The following is a 16612-nucleotide window of genomic DNA, read 5'->3' on the forward strand; positions in this document are numbered from 1 at the left end:
AGGGTGGTCCATAGGCCAGAAGCTCGGAGAAGCCGGGAGAGCAGGGCGCAAACCCTCACACCCGCTCCACTGCTGCCCTGTCTTTCCAGAAGCTTCTGGAGATTTCTGGATTGTTGAAGACAGTGGGCCTGGGGCAGGCATGTGCATCCAGGAGTAGAGAGTGGGGCAGCCCAGCGGACACCCGGCACCAGCAGAGGCAAAGCCCAGGTGTCCCAGGCAGCAGGAGAGGCTCCAGCCCAGGCCCTTCTCCATGGAGTCCCGAGGCTCCCAGCCCACAACACCACGTGCCCTCGGCTGGGGTGTCCGGGCTGTGTGGTAACCCACACCGGGGGCTCAGGACGTGAGAAGTGGGTCCCAGTCAGCAGAGGCCGTCCCCACATCTGAGGGGGTCAGAGCCCGCTGAAAACCCAAGTGTGCGTCTGCAGCCTCCCAGTGGCCTCCCAGTGCCGGAGGGACATGTGGAAAATGGGTCCCAGGGTTGACCGTAGCATGAACCATCCAGCCCACTATGGCCCCTAGGGGACCCCAAAAACTCCCCTCCCCTCTGCCGCGCCTGGCAGACACCAAAGTCCCAGCCTGACCCCTGGAGAGGGCCTGGCCTCCCCCAGCCCTCATGGGTCTCTCCATGATGCCTCGTTTCTGGGTGTCCAGAAAGCCGGTGTCGGAGCCCCGCCTCGCCGCCCCGCACACCTGCCTGGTCCACACGGGCCCTGCAGACTTCACAGGTCCATGCTGCTCCCCAAAGGAAGGCCCGTTCTTCCCGCAGTGCCCCTCCCAGTGAATACCACCCCACCCATCCCTCAAGCCAAAGACCATGGAGCACCTTTGGTTCCTCAGTTCCCATCACCCCAAAATCCATCCCAGCAGCCCCCAAATGCCCGTGCTGCCTGCTCCTCCCCTCCCCTCCCCAACAGATCACCGGGTCACGCGCGCCATCTCCCTGTGCTGGGAAAGGCCAAGGCACCACAGCTGGCCAAGGAAACTAACTCCACCCGCTTCCTGGCAGAGCTGGCGGCGTGCAAACCTGGCAGACCTGTGGGCGGTGTGGGAGGGGCGCCTCCAACCACGGATCCTCGCAGGACTCCAGGCCTGCCCTCTCCCCGGGACCTCGCCCTGTTTGTGGCTTTAGAAACCGTCCGTTATCTGTAGGCTGCAAGTGGTTTTGCTGCTGCCTGGACCTCTCCATGAACTGGAGCCTCCTAAATCCACCCGCCACGTGCGTCAGCCTTTCCGTCGGGACATCTCAGAGACACCCAGGTCCACCATCTGCAAAACCAAACTCCTCCCTTCCCCAGCCTCAGAGTCCACTCCAAGCCCCCCATCCCATCGGCGACCACTTTGTCCCCCCAGGTGATCACACCAGGGCGTCAGATTCAGCCTTGCCGGCTCTTTCCACCCGTGGTGGCTGCTGCAGCAAATTCCATCAGCTCTGCCTTGGATGCACACCCTGACCTGACTTCTCAGACCCTCGCTGCCCCCCAGGTCCAGGCCACCCTGGGCTCAAGCTGGAGTCCCTGCAGCTGCTTCCTCATCCGTCCCGGCCGCCGCCCTCGCCCCTGCGGCCTCTTCCACTCGGCCGCCAGCATGAGCCCCGGAAAGCACACGGTGTCCCCCACCCCTGCCCAGGGCTGCTGGGGAAGTGGCCGAGTCTGGGCTGACCATGTCTCCGAGCTGAGGACTTGCTCAGACAGTGATGGGGGCATTTCAAGGACACAGGGGACACAGCTGGCACCGTTCGAGAGGGCAGAGAAACAGTAAAAATGTCTAATTACAGCAGAATCCTTGAGTCTACGAAAAGGGATGGGGAGGGGAGTTCTGCCTCCCGGAGGAACGGCGGGCCCCGGGCTCACGGGCAGCGGCAGGACTGGAAAATCCCCACTCAACAACGGACCCACGTCCGGCCCTCCTGGGTGCTCAGCCGCCGGGTGGGAGGTGGACTGGGATGGGATACTCAACTGTGTCCATAAGTGTCACCCACAGGTCACCTTCCAGTGCACAGGGAGGTGTCGCCACGATGGAGAAACCCCCCGGTCACCTTAACCGAGTGAGCAACAATCACACAAGCAGCGCGTCTGCCCCGGGTCTGACGCACAAGTCCCCCCGGCCAAGAGCGGTATGGAGGCCAGTCCCAGAGCGGGACCACTGGCTCCAGGGGGGAAGCTCCATGGGGCCCATGGTGGAACGGCCTCAACTCTGCCCCGCCTGTGCTGCTGTGCCACGTTGGGCCAGCTGCTGTGCCTCTCTGGGCCTCAGTTTCCTCCTCTGTAAGGTTCATCATCTGCCTCATAAGCTTGTGGGGTAAGATGAGGCTGCACTCAGGCGTCTGGAGCAGCCTCCCGCCCTGGGCAGGCCTGAGATGGAGGGGCATGGTCATATTATTCCCTCTTTCCTCAGCAGCCACACGGAACGTTGGCCAGTGCCATGCAGGGCCCCTGCCCTTGCCAAGCTCAGCACCCAGCAGGGAGGCAGGAGGCCCACGGGCTCCAGGCCAGGCTGTGTGTGGAGAGGGAGGCGCAGAGACATGTACAGGCGGCCGACGGGAAGAGCAGGACTTCCACACGGGACAAGGGTAGAAAAATAACCTCCACTCCCACCCGTGACACCTTCGCTCTGAGCCCCACGGGGCCAGGAAAGCGCCTGAGCCTCCATCGGCCCTGGGAGGGCCCTGCTCTACTCGCCCCCTTTGCAGATGAGCAAACAGCCTCCGAGGAGTGGGGCTGCCTGCCCAGGGCTGCACCTGGGAAGGCCTGGGTGGCTCCGAGTTCCTGGCCTGGCCCCCCTAGGGAGGTGACAGTGGGCAGGGCAGGGGCCTCTTGGCTACAGACCCAGAACGGCTGAAAAATGTGGCCCTTCGGGTACTTTCGGATGCTTTGGAAGGGCTTCCAGTGTCCCTGGCGCCCCCTCACCCCCTACCGGGTCTTCCCTGTCCCCCCTCCGCTGACACCCCACACATCCCCATGTCTGTGGCCTCGAATGTGCAGGACGCGCCCAGGCACGAACCCGATCTCGTCGGAAGCCGTCTCCACCGACACCATCATAGGTGGCCAGGCCTGGTCCCCCAGAGCTGCTCCCTGACCGGCAGCATCACAATTCAAGGCAGATGGAAACTGTCACGTCTCCACATCGTAGCCACCCAGGTGGGTCCCACGCAGCACTGCACAGCCTGATCTGGCAACAGTTCCACGGGTCCCAGGGACAGAAACTGAGGCCATGCCGCTGTCTGCACGTGCGTTCTGCCTGGTGTTGGAGGGTGTGAGTGCATCTGTGCCTGCCTGTGTGTGCTGGTCTCATGGGTGTTCACGTGTGATGTCCAGTACTCCTTAGGTGGCCAAAAGTCAATGCCCCTCGCTGAGGCCCCAAGGGACTGGGGTTCCCTCCCCAAAACCTGGTTGTGGCTCAGCGTCATCGGAACCCGTGGTCCACCAGCCTCTCGCTGGACGGGGCATGGCCCTTGTCCTCATGGGGCTGCAGGGCAGCCAGTGTCCTCTTGTTTACCCCACCCCCGTCCCCGGGGGCTTCATTTGTGGCCACAGGGTCCCCTGCCGTGCAAACTGTCTCCAGCTCACTCTTTGGCCAGGGACAAACGTGTTCACCTCCAGCACGGGACAGAACCTGGGAGTGTCTGCCAGGATGGAGAGGGCCCGGCCAGGGCCTGCCCAACGCACTCCTGGGTATTAAAGAGACCTGCCCCGGGGACATTGGGGGATGGGGACAGAAAGGGGCTAGGGTCATGGCTCGACCACAGCGTGCTTGGAAAAATGTGACTGGAGGAGGATGAGGCCGCCCCCGCCCAGCACCAGGGAGTACAGATCCATTTCCCAGGAGGAGGGGCCGGGACGTGCGTGGCGGCCAAGGCTGGGGCTGGCGACTTTCTACTCATCTGCTCATTAGATCCGCAAAGTGAGTTACGTTTCTCATAATTCTGCCATCGACTGCCGTGCACTTTGTGGTCTGGCAGGGGGAGAAAAGAATTTACCCAGAGCAGAGAAATCTGTGTAAATAAACGCATCATTAAGAATTCCTGTAACCGTCAGAAAGGCTGATTAACGGCACTTTCGCTAGTGCAGGAAGAGGGCTGACACCACGACGTTCCTTACTGAGAATGAGGCCTGAGCCCGGCCCATGGAGAGAGGGTGTGAGCCCCGAATCGCTCTCCTGATTAGAACTTGTTCCCAAGTATTGACTGGGTCAAAAGAAACAAAATTTAATTTGAAATCAATTCCAGAGCATAAAATTGACCTCAGCTGTGTGTGCTCAGAAGCCACCAGGCCAGTCTGCGAGCTCTTGGTCCAGGGGCATCGGACCTCCAGCTGCCCTCCCCGCCAGGGAACGTGTCCACCCTGCAGAGACTCGCAGGGTCCCCTCTGCCTTTGCCCTTCTTTTGGGGCGTGGTGGGAGGGCAGAGAGAGCGCCCTCATGAGACCCAGGGTCCTTCCACCCATGCCCCTCAAGCCCAGGTCCCCTCAGGTCAGCCCTCCCACCAGGACCCAGGTGCCATGGGAGGTCGGGGATCAGCAGCCTCAGGGGCCGCCATGTCAGACAGAGGTCATGCCGCAGATGTCCTGGCTGACATCCGGGATTTGGGGCCACCTGCCAGTCTCACCTGCCACTGCCTGTGCTGGACACGTGATTCCGGTGGTGGCCCAGGCTCAGGGAGGAACTCAGGCCAGCAGCCGGGAGGGTGGGAGCCACTCAGAGGAGCTGAGACCCCTCAGCGTCCCGGCCCTGGGGTGCCTGCCACGGGCGGGGGCTGTGTTCTCTGAAGAACACTGGCTGGCTCTGGCCCTGGCTCCCCGCCGTCTCCCCCTGCCACGCGGCCCACCGTCCCTCCCCGTCTCCCCCTGCCACGCGGCCCACCCTCCCCGCCGTCTCCCCTTGCCACACGGCCCACCTTCCCCAGAAAGCACCTTGGGGTGGGGCCAGGACCAGGGGCCCCTGGCACGCGGGGACTCACACCCAGCACTCAGTGGCCCCCAGGTCTGTGCACAGACGCCAGGGCCAGCCGGGAGGGGCAGGGTGCTGGCCACCACAGGGGGCTCCTATCCCCCAGATCCCTCAGTGCACTCCGCCAGAGGGCCGGGACCCCACCAGAAAGGGAGTCGGTGCGGCATGGCAGGCAGGGTGCACCCAGGACTCTGCATTTCTAAGAAGGCTCAGCCAGTGCTGGTGCTCCTGGCCCTGTGACCGCGTGGAGCCGTCCCACCACCCACCGTGGGAGCAGACGCCCTCCCTGCTGGCCCCATGAAGGCCCCACGGGGTCCCTGGCCCACAACCCAACTCCCTCCCAACCCCTTATCGCTCCCTGGCATCAAGAAAGGATGTACCCCCAGGGCCAGGGACAGCCTCAGCCCCGGCACCATCGGAGTTGGGGCCCCAGCTTCTGAGCCTGGCGCCAGCATGGCCCAGGCAGGTCCTTTGACGTGACGCTCCTCGGAAGGGCAGGCTTTGCTGGGCTCCTGCCGTCTGGGTCTGTGCTGCGGTCGGCAGCCCCCGCCCACGGTCAGCAGCCCCGGCCCAGCAATGCACTTATTCCCATTATCCCGGCCCGGACCCCATCTCAGCATCAGCCCCCAGAGGACCCAAGTGGCCACCCGTCCCCACAAGCTCACTGTGCCGGGACGTGTGGCCGGCCTCACCGTGACTTGCAGAAGCCCATGGAGAAGGCTGTTCCCAACCTGTTTCACTCAGGGGAAACTGAGGCTCAGGAACTGAGCAGCGATCAAGAGGGCTGGCTGCAGAGGCCCCCCTCCCAGCTTGTTCATCTCCTCCAGTCCAGCCCAACCAAAGGCCACAGCTGGGAAGCCCCGTGGGCCGGCTCAGCAGGGTTCCTGGGGACCCTCGTCCAGCCCCGCTGATGCTGCCGCCAGACCAGCCCTGACCTGGGCAGAGACCAGAGGCCCAGCCCCCGGGCCAGAAGGTGACTGCCCCACATCCAGCCCTCCACAGCCACCCCAGAGCCTCCCCCACCCCCACACTCAGCTGTGTCTCGGGATCCTCGGGTTTCAATCCCTGCCCGATTTCCAGAAATGCTGATTCACCTCAGAAACCGCACGTGCTGTGGGTGTGCACAGCTGGCGAGAATAAAGCCATCATGAGGCAACCCCTGGGGACGCTGTGTTTCGGCCTCGTGTGTTGTTATTAAACCTACCGATTTCCGCCTCGGTTCTGGCCCACGTGACCTCCTCTGCTGCTGTGTGAATGGCCCCCGTCCCGCACACTTACCGCCCCAGCAAATCCCAATGCCAGCTCTGCCTCCCTGCCACTGGCCACTCTCCTTCCAGCTTGCCCTTGAGAGGCCCAGGGCTCCGAGCAGGGAAGGGGCTGGAGACAGGGAGGGTGGACCCGAGCCGGGGGTTTTCCCAGGCTCCTCGCTTGGATGCCCACCCTAGGTGGAGGAGTGACCCCTTCAGGCTCACGGCTGCGGCCGCCTACTGCCTTCTAACAAGAACCCCACAGCCGAGTGGCTTAAGCAATGCCAATCACTTTATCTCCTCCCTTGGATTCTGTGGTCGGAGGGTCTGGCTTAAGGACAGGAAGAGTAGGGCCCGGAGATCTCTCTGTGTTGCCATTTCAGCATGGCAGCTTCGGGTGCCTGTGCTGCTCAGTGGCCTGGGACTCTGGAGGAGGGAGTCCCCAGACACACCTGCAAACAATGCATGGCCGTGCCCATCAGCCTCAGCATGTGCCCAACAGCCTCAGCATGCACAGGCAGAAAGGAGGTTCCACCTCACCAGCCATCAGAGAGACCCACTCAAACCACAGGGAGACTGCACTTCACACCCAAGGGATGGCGCAGATGGATGATGAGTGGATGGATGGATGAATGGGTGATGGATGGGTGGATGGATGAATGAATGTATGATGGATGGATGGCTGGGTGGATGGATGGATGGATAATGGATGGGTGGGTGGATGGATGGATAGGTGGGTGGATAGTAGGTAGATGATGGATGAGTGGATGAGTAGGCAGATGGTGTAAGTAGATGGATGGATGAGTAGATGGATGAATGGTGAATGGATAGATGGGTGAATTGATGCATGGCTGGGTTGGATAGATAGATGAATGAATCGGTGAATAGATGGGGATGGATGAATAAATGTATGATAGATAATTGGATGATGGATAGTTTAGTGAATAGATAGATGGAGTGGGTGATTGGATGGATAGATGAATAGTAATAGATGGATGGCATAAGTGGATTGATTATAGATAGATTGATGATGGATGGGGTGGATGTATGTATGTGTGGATGGATGGATCAAATAATGTATGATGGATGGCTGGGTGGATGAGATATGGGTAGGTGGATGGGTGAATGGCAAGTATATGGATGGTATGAATGGATGGATGGATGGATGGATGGATGGATGGATGGGTGATGAATGGGTGATGGATGGGTGATGGATGGATGGGTGATGGATGGGTGAATGAATGTATGATGGATGGCTGGGTGGATGGATGATGGATGGATGGATGGGTGGGTGGGAGGTGGGTGGATGGATGGACGGATGAGTGGATGAATGATGGCTGGATGGATAATGGATGGGTGGGTGGATGAATGGATGATGGATGCATGGATGGGTGAATGAATAGATGGATGGGTAGGTGATGGTGTGTAGGAAAAGTTAAATATTAAATTTGAACTCAATTGAACGTGGACACTAACAATGGTCACCAAGTCCCAGAACAGGTTGTGTGAGTCCCTTGAGGCATTCATCCAGTGCTGTTTCAGAGAAATCTCTATTTCAATCTATTCCTATACATTAGTTATTGAAAAACAACAGAAAATCACAAGAACAAGTTGACCTTTTTGCGTTCCTTGAGCCTGGTCGTGAAGGGCCCTTGTGACTGGGCCTCATGCCAAACAACTCGTTACAGAAAAAGCTCGGGTCCCAGACCGCGCCAAAGATTCCTGAGACCTCTCCTCATCTGTGCACAGATGAGCGGCCAACTCTGGAGCCCAGGCTGTTTCTTCCCAGTTTGGTGGTGAAGCCTCCATAGTCTGGTGAGTATAAATATATATATATATATACACACACACACACACATATATATGTATATATATTTACTCTTCTCCCCTTCCCATTGCAATTTGCTTATTATATATCTGCATTGCCATTTACGTGGAATAAAGATTGTCTACCGTTAAAGGTATCGTGTGTCTTGTCTTCTCCCCTTGCGCATCTCCTGCACAGAACAGATGGATGGGTAGATGGATGGATGTGTGGATGAATGGATGATGGATGGATGGCTGGATGGATGATGAATGGATGGATGATTGATGGATGGGTGGATGGATGGCTAGGTAGATGGATGATGGATGGATGGCTGGGTGGATGGCTGGGTGGGTGGATGGATGATGGATGAGTCGATGGATGGATGAGTGGTTGATGGACGGATGGGTGGATGGATGGGTGGGTGATAGATTAGCTAAGTGGCAGATACAGATAGATGAATGATACAGATATATATGATTGATCAATGAATATAGATGATAGACATAGGATAGAGATCATCAATATAGATAGATGTGGCAGACAGGTAAGTACTAGATTGAAATAGACAAATAGAGATAGGTAGAGAGCTAGGTAGATAGTAGATATGATAGAGAGATCACAGAGACAGAGAGACAGGGGAGAGAGATGATTGAGAGAGACAGAGAGAGATGGAAGGGACCAGTGCTGGTGGGGATGTGGAGAACTTGGACCCTTGTGCCCTGCTGGTGGGATGTCAATGGTGCACCCGCTGTGGAAAACTGGAGAGTCCTGAACACATTAGACATGGAATTACCACAGGATTGCAGCCATGCCGCATGTCCCTGAGCAGCCGGGAGCCCAGCCACTCTTAATGGTATGAACACAGTGAGACTGCTGGGCCATTTATCCAGTTAGTGATAGGACAAAATCAAATTCCAGAGTCTGTGCCACCTGCACGCCCAGGCCCTGCGGTGATTCCTGGCTTTGTTAGCCATGGGGCTAACCAGGGCTGAGCCACCCACGAGGCACCTTCCTGGAGGATGGGGTGGCACCCTCTGCGCCCCGATGCGGGCCCCATTATGTGGGTGACCTGCGCCCGGGGGACCCTGGGCAGCCTGCAAGTGAGCGTGGTTCAGGGCTCGGCCACACATCCTGGCTTTGCACAGCACCTACCTGGTTTTTGGTTACTCACCTGTCCTTTAAAATGTGTGTAGAGCAGGGAGAGGAGCTCACATGGCAGGGGCAGCCAACGCAGGGTGGCGAGGGCACAGGTGCGAGCTCAGGGTGATGCTGCGCCTCTGGGGCAGGCCAGGCACCCATCCTGGGGGGCATGCTGCAGCCCCTATACCCCCTGGCCTGGGCAGCCCCCATTCTGCCAGAGCAGCAGGGCCCCACCTTCCTGCGGGGCACCTGCCCTCCCCACGGGCAGCTCAGTGCATGACAGCTCTGACCCAGCATCAACTGAGAACACTTCTGGGGGAAGGAATCTAAAAGGCATTGGAGTGGCTCGGACCTGCAGGACAGAGCTGCGCCTAGCACAGGGCCGAGTCGAGGTCCCACAGGTGGGGAGGACCCAGCAGCTGGGGATGGAGCCAGCTGCGGCTGGAAACAGAACAACACGGTCAGGGGAGGAACAGAGATGGAGGAGGGACAGTGAGGGAGGTGACGCGGCCATGGGTGAGGTCAGGACCCAGGGATGCTCCCGATGGCTCCTACTGCAGGGGCCCCAGAGCCTGGGCTCACCAGCGCCTTGGCAGCAGCCAAGCATCAGGATGAAGGGGATGCCCAGCAAAGGGTTCCCGCCTTCCAGAAAAGGCGACATCCACCCTCACGGCCCAGATGTGAGGGTTTGGGGAAGGGATTTCAGAAGGGCCCCTGCCCCGCCCTGCCCATGACTTCGGTGGCTGACCCCACTCTCCACGAGACATCTGCTGTGGCTGCGTGGCCCAGGAGCCAGCCGGGCTGGGAGGGCAGGGACAACTCGGACTCCGTGTGTCCCACTGCCTGGGAAGGCGGCCAACGCTGCTTTTGAATTTTAAATGAAACCAAAATTGACTGCGGTAGCAGGGAAATATTTCCTTACACAGTAATTTTCCTCAGAGTGCAGTTGCCACATTAATAAAAATAAACAGCTCTGGAGTGGCCACAGCTCAGGAAGCGGGCAGAGCACAGGCCGGCCCAGGAGGCTGCTTCCCTGGCTCTTACCCGCCTCCCACCTCCCCACGGGCCTCCCCGAGCCTCCTTACGGCAGGACGGCTGGTGACCCGAGAGGGGTGGCTGGGGACAGCACGGAGGACGGGGACAGCACCTCAGGACCGGACTCTGGACACGCTGCACCCTCTCATGCTGGGTGCTGGCAGTTCCGACCAAGCCCAGGCACGAGGGAGGGCCAGCGGGTGTGAGCCTATGGGGGTCCTGGGGGCCGTTCTGGAGGCCAGAAGCTGCTGGTGACAAAATAATGTGTGACGAGGGGGATTTGAGAGTAGCAGAGAGGAACGCGTCCTATGTCTGCCAAAAGGAAAGAAAACAGAGGGGAGGGGAGGGGAGAGGGGAGAGGGGAGAGGGGAGAGGGGAGAGGGTCTGTGCAGGGCACGTTAGGTTTCCCATCCCCCGGGCAGGGAAGGACAGCCCCCAGGGCAGAGCTGTGGAACCCTTGTTTTCTTCCCTCCTTGATGCTGTGGGTTGGTGGTGGCTGGACGCTGCCCCACCAAATGGGGGGGCTTCAGCTGGCTGCTGGGGTCCCAAGGCAGCCAGGCTGAGAAAACCAAGGCAGGTGTCATGGGCCACCACATGGCTTGGACTTTCTCACAATGTGGCGTCTCCATGTAGTGGAGGGCAGGGTGTGGCCTCCGATGACCCAGCCTGACAGTCCCATGGGAGGAAGAGCTCAGTCAGGAGCTGAGTGGGGAGGAGCTGAGTGAGGAGGAGCTGAGGGAGGAGGAGCTGAGTGGGGAGGAGCTGAGTGGGGAGGAGTTGAGTGGGGAGGAGCTGAGGGAGGAGGAGCTGAGTGGAGAGGAGCTGGGGGAGGAGGAGCTGAGGGAGGAGGAGCTGAGGGAGGAGGAGCTGAGTGGGGAGGAGCTGAGGGAGGAGGAGGTGAGTGGGGAGGAGCTGAGGAGGAGCTGAAGGAGGAGCTGAGTGGGGAGGAGGAGCTGAGGGAGGAGGAGCTGAAGGAGGAGCTGAGTGGGGAGGAGGAGCTGAGTGGGGAGGAGCAGCTGAGTGGGGAGGAGCTGAGGGAGGAGGAGCTGAGTAGGGAGGAGCTGAGGGAAGAGGAACTGAGAGGAGGAGCTGAGGGAGGAGGAGGTGAGTGGGGAGGAGCTGAGGGAAGAGGAGCTGAGTGGGGAGGAGCTGAGTGTGGAGGAGCTGAGTGGGGAGGAGCTGAGGGAGGAGGAGCTGAGTGGGGAGGAGCTGAGGAGGAGCTGAGTGTGGAGGAGCTGAGTAGGGAGGAGCTGAGGGAGGAGGAGCTGAGTGGGGAGGAGCTGAGGCGGAGCTGAGTGGGGAGGAGCTGAGGGAGGAGGAGCTGAGGGAGGAGGAGCTGAGTGAGGAGGAGCTGAGGGAGGAGGAGCTGAGTGGGGAGGAGCTGAGTGAGGAGGAGCTGAGGGAGGAGGAGCTGAGGGAGGAGGAGCTGAGAGAGGAGGAGCTGAGTGGGGAGGAGCTGAGGGAGGAGGAGCTGAGTGGGGAGGAGCTGAGTGGGGAGGAGCTGAGGGAGGAGGAGCTGAGTGGGGAGGAGCTGGGGCCAGGGCAGAGCCAGGATGCTGGAGGCTGCAGCATGTTTATCGGTGGGGTCAAGGGTCACCACACAGAATCTTTGTGCCAGGATCTGAGGCTGGAGACTGGAGGAAGCTCTCAGGGGAGGGCCTGGGGTGGAGCAGGCCTGGTGGGAGGCGGCCGGCAGGAGAGGAGAGGAGGGCCCAGGGAACGGGAAGGGTGAGGGCTGTGGCCAGAGGGGGCCGGGAGCTGGGGGAATTTGGGTGGAGGACCATCGGTTCCAAGATCACTCCCTGTCTTCGGGCCCCTCTGGCCACCAGGTCCTGCCACCAGGTCCTGACACTGTCCAGCCTGCCTGGCTTCCACTGGCCCCTCTGTGGGGCTGTCAGGCACTTCCCCCATGGGCACGTGGGGCTCCTGAGCCTGGCTGTCCTCAGACACCAGCTGGGGGAACCTGCCAGCACCAGGCTCTTCCTTCTTGATTGCACCTTGCAAAGGTATTGCAAGGACAGGCGGAGGGCACTGGGGCTGTGAACTCTCACGTCACCGTCCCGCACGCACTGGGACAGTGGACACTGCCTCTCGGGACTTCCTGAGGGGCTGACAGGGAAGGGGACGAGGCTGTCCCACCAGGGACAGTCCCCCCACCACCTCTGAGAAGAAGCTCCCAGCCTGTCCTGAGGGTGGTGCAACCCTGGGTTAGACCCTCCGTCCCCTGGTTCCCAGGAGACCCCGACAGCCCCCTGAGCCCGCCCACTCCAGCTCCTCGCTTCCTGCTGGCTCCACTGGGCTCGGGGCCTGCCAATCTGGAGGAGGATGCCTGGTCCCGTGGCCCCCACACCCTTATCTCTTCATTACTTTTCCCTCTTATCTACCCAGTTTCCATTCTCTCATGCAGACAGAACCACTGGACTAGAATGACAGCAGGATCGGCCCAGCACTGCGCCACCGCCTCCCCGTCTGCCTGCCAGCCAGTAGGGCCTTGGCCACTCGCCAGCTGGCCCAAGCAGCAAAGCCCGTCGGGCCTCGGGGAGCACCGTCTGTGGCGGTTCACAGCTCCTTCCCCAACACCCTCACCTGCCTGAGTGGCCCAGACAGCACTCGGCCGGCCTGCTGAGCAGAGCTGGGAGCAGGGTGGACCCGGCAGGGCACTCCCCAGCTGGGGTGAAGAGGGCTTGCCCGGCGTGGGCTTGGGCGGCTGTCTAGACACCCACGTGGGCACTGCCCAAGCTCCAGGAACGAATGAAGGAAGGAAAAGGGGCCGAGGGAGGTGAGAAGAGAGTAATGCTGTTTCAGCCCCAGGTCTAGCCACACCTGCTGCCAGCCCCACCTGTTCACATCCCATTCCCCAGAGCCCGCGGCAGTGTCCCCCACAGGGCAGAAGACACTCTGCAGGTGAGACTGGCTGAGGGTCTAGTGGGGGGTCGTCCTGGATGACCCCGGCCCGGTTCATCACAGGGTCCTTACAGGATGGAGGCAGGAGGGGCAGAGGGAGCAGTGGCTGCAGCAGCAGAGGTCGGGGTGATAAACAAGGGGCCACGCCAGAGCCCAGGAGCGCAACAAACTCTGGAGCCCAGAGAAGTCAGCAAGGAGTCTTCCAGGAACCCCCACGAGGTACCCGCCCCGCCCACGCCTGCACGTCCCGCCCTGCCCCGCCCTACCCACACCTCCATGCCCCGCCCTACCTACACATCCACGCCACGCCACGCCACGCCCACATATCCAGCCCCGCCACGCCGCGCCACACCACGCCCACACCTCCACGCCAGCCCAGAGCAAAGCCGCTGACTACGCCATCAGCGGACCTGCCACCTGCAGTATCAGAACTCGGACCACGAGCCCCCAGAGGCCGGTGCTGGAGGGGACGGACCCCGGGGGACCGCAGCACACGCGGAGCTTCCCGAGGTCTTCGAGGGGCGCCGTCGAGACAGACGTGGTGCGGAGCACACAGGGGCAGCGGAGGCTCCGCGAGGCACCATCCTCAGCACAGGATGTCACCACAGAGACGTTGGGACTGGAGGCGTTGGGAGGGCAGGGGGCCCCAGGGGTCTCCTGAAGGTCACCAGCCCAGCACCCCCCAAGACAGGCGCTACCGTGTGAGCTCCCTGCAGCTGCCGCAACAAGTGACCGCAAGCCAGTGGCCTAGAACCACGCAGCTTCATCACAGTCCGGCAGCCAGGAGACCGAGATGCTGTCCTGAGGCAGGTGTGGGCAGGTTGGGTAAATGTGGGCAGGTGTGGGCAGGCGGGGCCCTCAGAGACTCAGGGAGGACCCATTCCTGCCTTTTCCAGCTCCCACAGGTCCCTGCTCCACCCTCGGAGCCGACGGATCGTTCCCGCCTCTGCCCTCCTCTTCCCGCCTCTGATTAGGACACCGGCCACCGGACTGAGGGCCCACCCCGAAGGCAGGATGATCTCAGCTGGTTCCTTAATTACATCTGCAAAGACCCTATTTCCAAATAAGGTCCACTCGCCGGTGCTGGGGGCCAGGACGGGGACATCTCTTTTTTTTTTTTTTTTTTTTTTGAGACGGCGTCTCGCTCTGTCGCCCAGGCTGGAGTGCAGTGGCGCGATCTCGGCTCACTGCAAGCTCCTCCTCCTGGGTTCACGCCATGCTCCTGCCTCAGCCTCTCCGAGTAGCTGGGACTACAGGCGCCCGCCACCACGCCCGGCTAATTTTTTGTATTTTTAGTAGAGACGGGGTTTCACCGTGGTCTCGATCTCCTGACCTCGTGATCCGCCCGCCTCGGCCTCCCAAAGTGCTGGGATTACAAGCGTGAGCCACCGCGCCCGGCGGGGACATCTCTTTCCGGGGGACACATGTCAGCCCCCATGAGATCCGAGGAGTGAACCCCACCCCCTGTGAAGGCTGCGGGATGAGGGGTCCCTGTCATCACCCTGAAAACACCAGCAAAGCTGGTGCAGAACATCCGGGAAGACCAGGCAGGGGCAGAAGCATTTCAGGGGCCACGGCCTCACACCTGCAGGGAGGGTGCTGAGGGAGCTGGGTGGGGGCCCAGGGCCTGTGGGTGCGTGTGTGTGTGTGCGCGTGTAGTGGTGTGTGTGTAGTGGTGTGTGTAGTGTGTGCATGTAGTGGTGTAGTGTGTGGGTGTAGTGGTGTATGTAGCGATGTGTGTGTAGTGGTATATGTAGTGGAGTGTGTAGTGTGTGTGTGTAGTGTGTGTGTAGTGGTGTATGTAGTGGTGTGTGTAGTGTGTGTGTGTAGTGGTGTATGTAGTGGTGTGTGTAGTGTGTGTGTGTAGTGGTGGTGTGTGTAGTGATGTGTGTGTAGTGTGTGTGTGTAGTGGTGTATGTAGTGGTGTGTGTAGTGTGTGGGTGTAGTGGTGTGTGTAGTGATGTGTGTGTAGTGTGTGTGTGTAGTGGTGTAGTGTGTGGGTGTAGTGGTGTATGTAGCGATGTGTGTGTAGTGGTATATGTAGTGGAATGTGTAGTGTGTGTGTAGTGTGTGTGTGTAGTGATGTGTGTGTAGTGGTATATGTAGTGGTGTATGTAGTGGTGTCTGTAGTGTATGTAGTGGTGTATGTAGTGGTGTGTGTAGTGTGTGGGTGTAGTGGTGTGTGTGTAGTGTGTGTGTGTAGTGGTGTGTGTAGTGTGTGTGTGGTGTGTGTGTGTAGTGGTGTGTGTAGTGATGTGTGTGTAGTGGTGTATGTAGTGGTGTGTGTAGTGGTGTGTGTGTAGTGTGTGTGTAGTGTGTGTAGTGGTGTGTGTAGTGGTGTGTAGTGTGTGTGTGTGTAGTGTGTGTGTGTCATGTTGCATGGTGAGCTCTAACGACCCCAGCCCCCAACACCCAACTCTACCTCCTGCCACCCAGAGCGGAGGCACCTGCCACCAAGTCCACACTGCAGGTTCACGAGCGAAATCAGTGCTGCTGCAGTTCCACACCACTACGTTTTGAAGTCATTTTCCGAGCAGACATAGACCCTGGGAGCACACTCTGTAGATGGGACAACTGAGGCCCAGGGCCGTGCCACCCTCCCAAGCCGGGAGTGGAGCCCGCACTGTTGGAGACCGGCATGGCCTTCACCGTGAGCTGCTGGCCCCAGTGGGGGAGACCCAGGCACCCCAGGGAACGGACACGCTCCTCCCTGTCCAGCAGGAATCGCTTACGGCCGGGGCCTTTGCCACAGCTCCCAGCACGACCGACGCTCGGGAAACACACGGGCTGACCGCTGATTCTCCGCAGCTGATTTCCTAAAGGCCAATTAAATGCTCCAGCGTCCCTTATCGCCACTACGCGCGCTCCACAGCTCATCAGATATCCCTCATTACAGATGTAGCTGTGACTTCATTGTCCGGCAGCTGCGTTCATTTCCTGGAGGGAGACCCAGAATCGGGGGATGGGAGGAGAGGGAGAGACGGAGACCAGGAGGGAGTGGGGGAAGCACAGGGGGAGAGACCCCATTTGTGCGGTGCTGTTCTCTGTGTGCTGTGAGGACACCGCTGGGTACACGCAGGTGCCGGCTGGGTATTGGCCTCATAGGTGATTGAAGGGGCCCCTGGAATTTCTCTAAGATTCTGGAACTGAAGGTGTCTCCGTCCAGCACCAGTCCTGCACCACTGTTACAGGTTACCTGAGAACAGGTCACTTCTAAAAAGTGCCACTGTCTTCTTTCCAGTTCCGCAGGCCAGGAAGTCCAGGATGAAGGCACCAGCCTCTAGCGAGGGCCCCCTGGCTGCACCCAACCTGGCAGGAGGCCAAAGGCCACAGAGCAGCCGGCTCAGCACCACGTGAAGAAGCCACTTTTACAAAGGCCTGAATCCCATTAACAAGGATGGCCCCCTTGTGGACGAGGCACTCCTAACACCGCCTGGTGGGCAGCACCTGGATCTCAGAGGCCACGTGCTCCTCGGGGGCAGCACCTGGATCTCAGAGGCCACGTGCTCCTCGGGGCAGCACCTGGATCTGGGAG

This window comes from Hylobates moloch, unplaced genomic scaffold (assembly GCF_009828535.3).
Source record: "Hylobates moloch isolate HMO894 unplaced genomic scaffold, HMol_V3 SCAFFOLD_12, whole genome shotgun sequence".
Classification (NCBI taxonomy): domain Eukaryota; kingdom Metazoa; phylum Chordata; class Mammalia; order Primates; family Hylobatidae; genus Hylobates; species Hylobates moloch.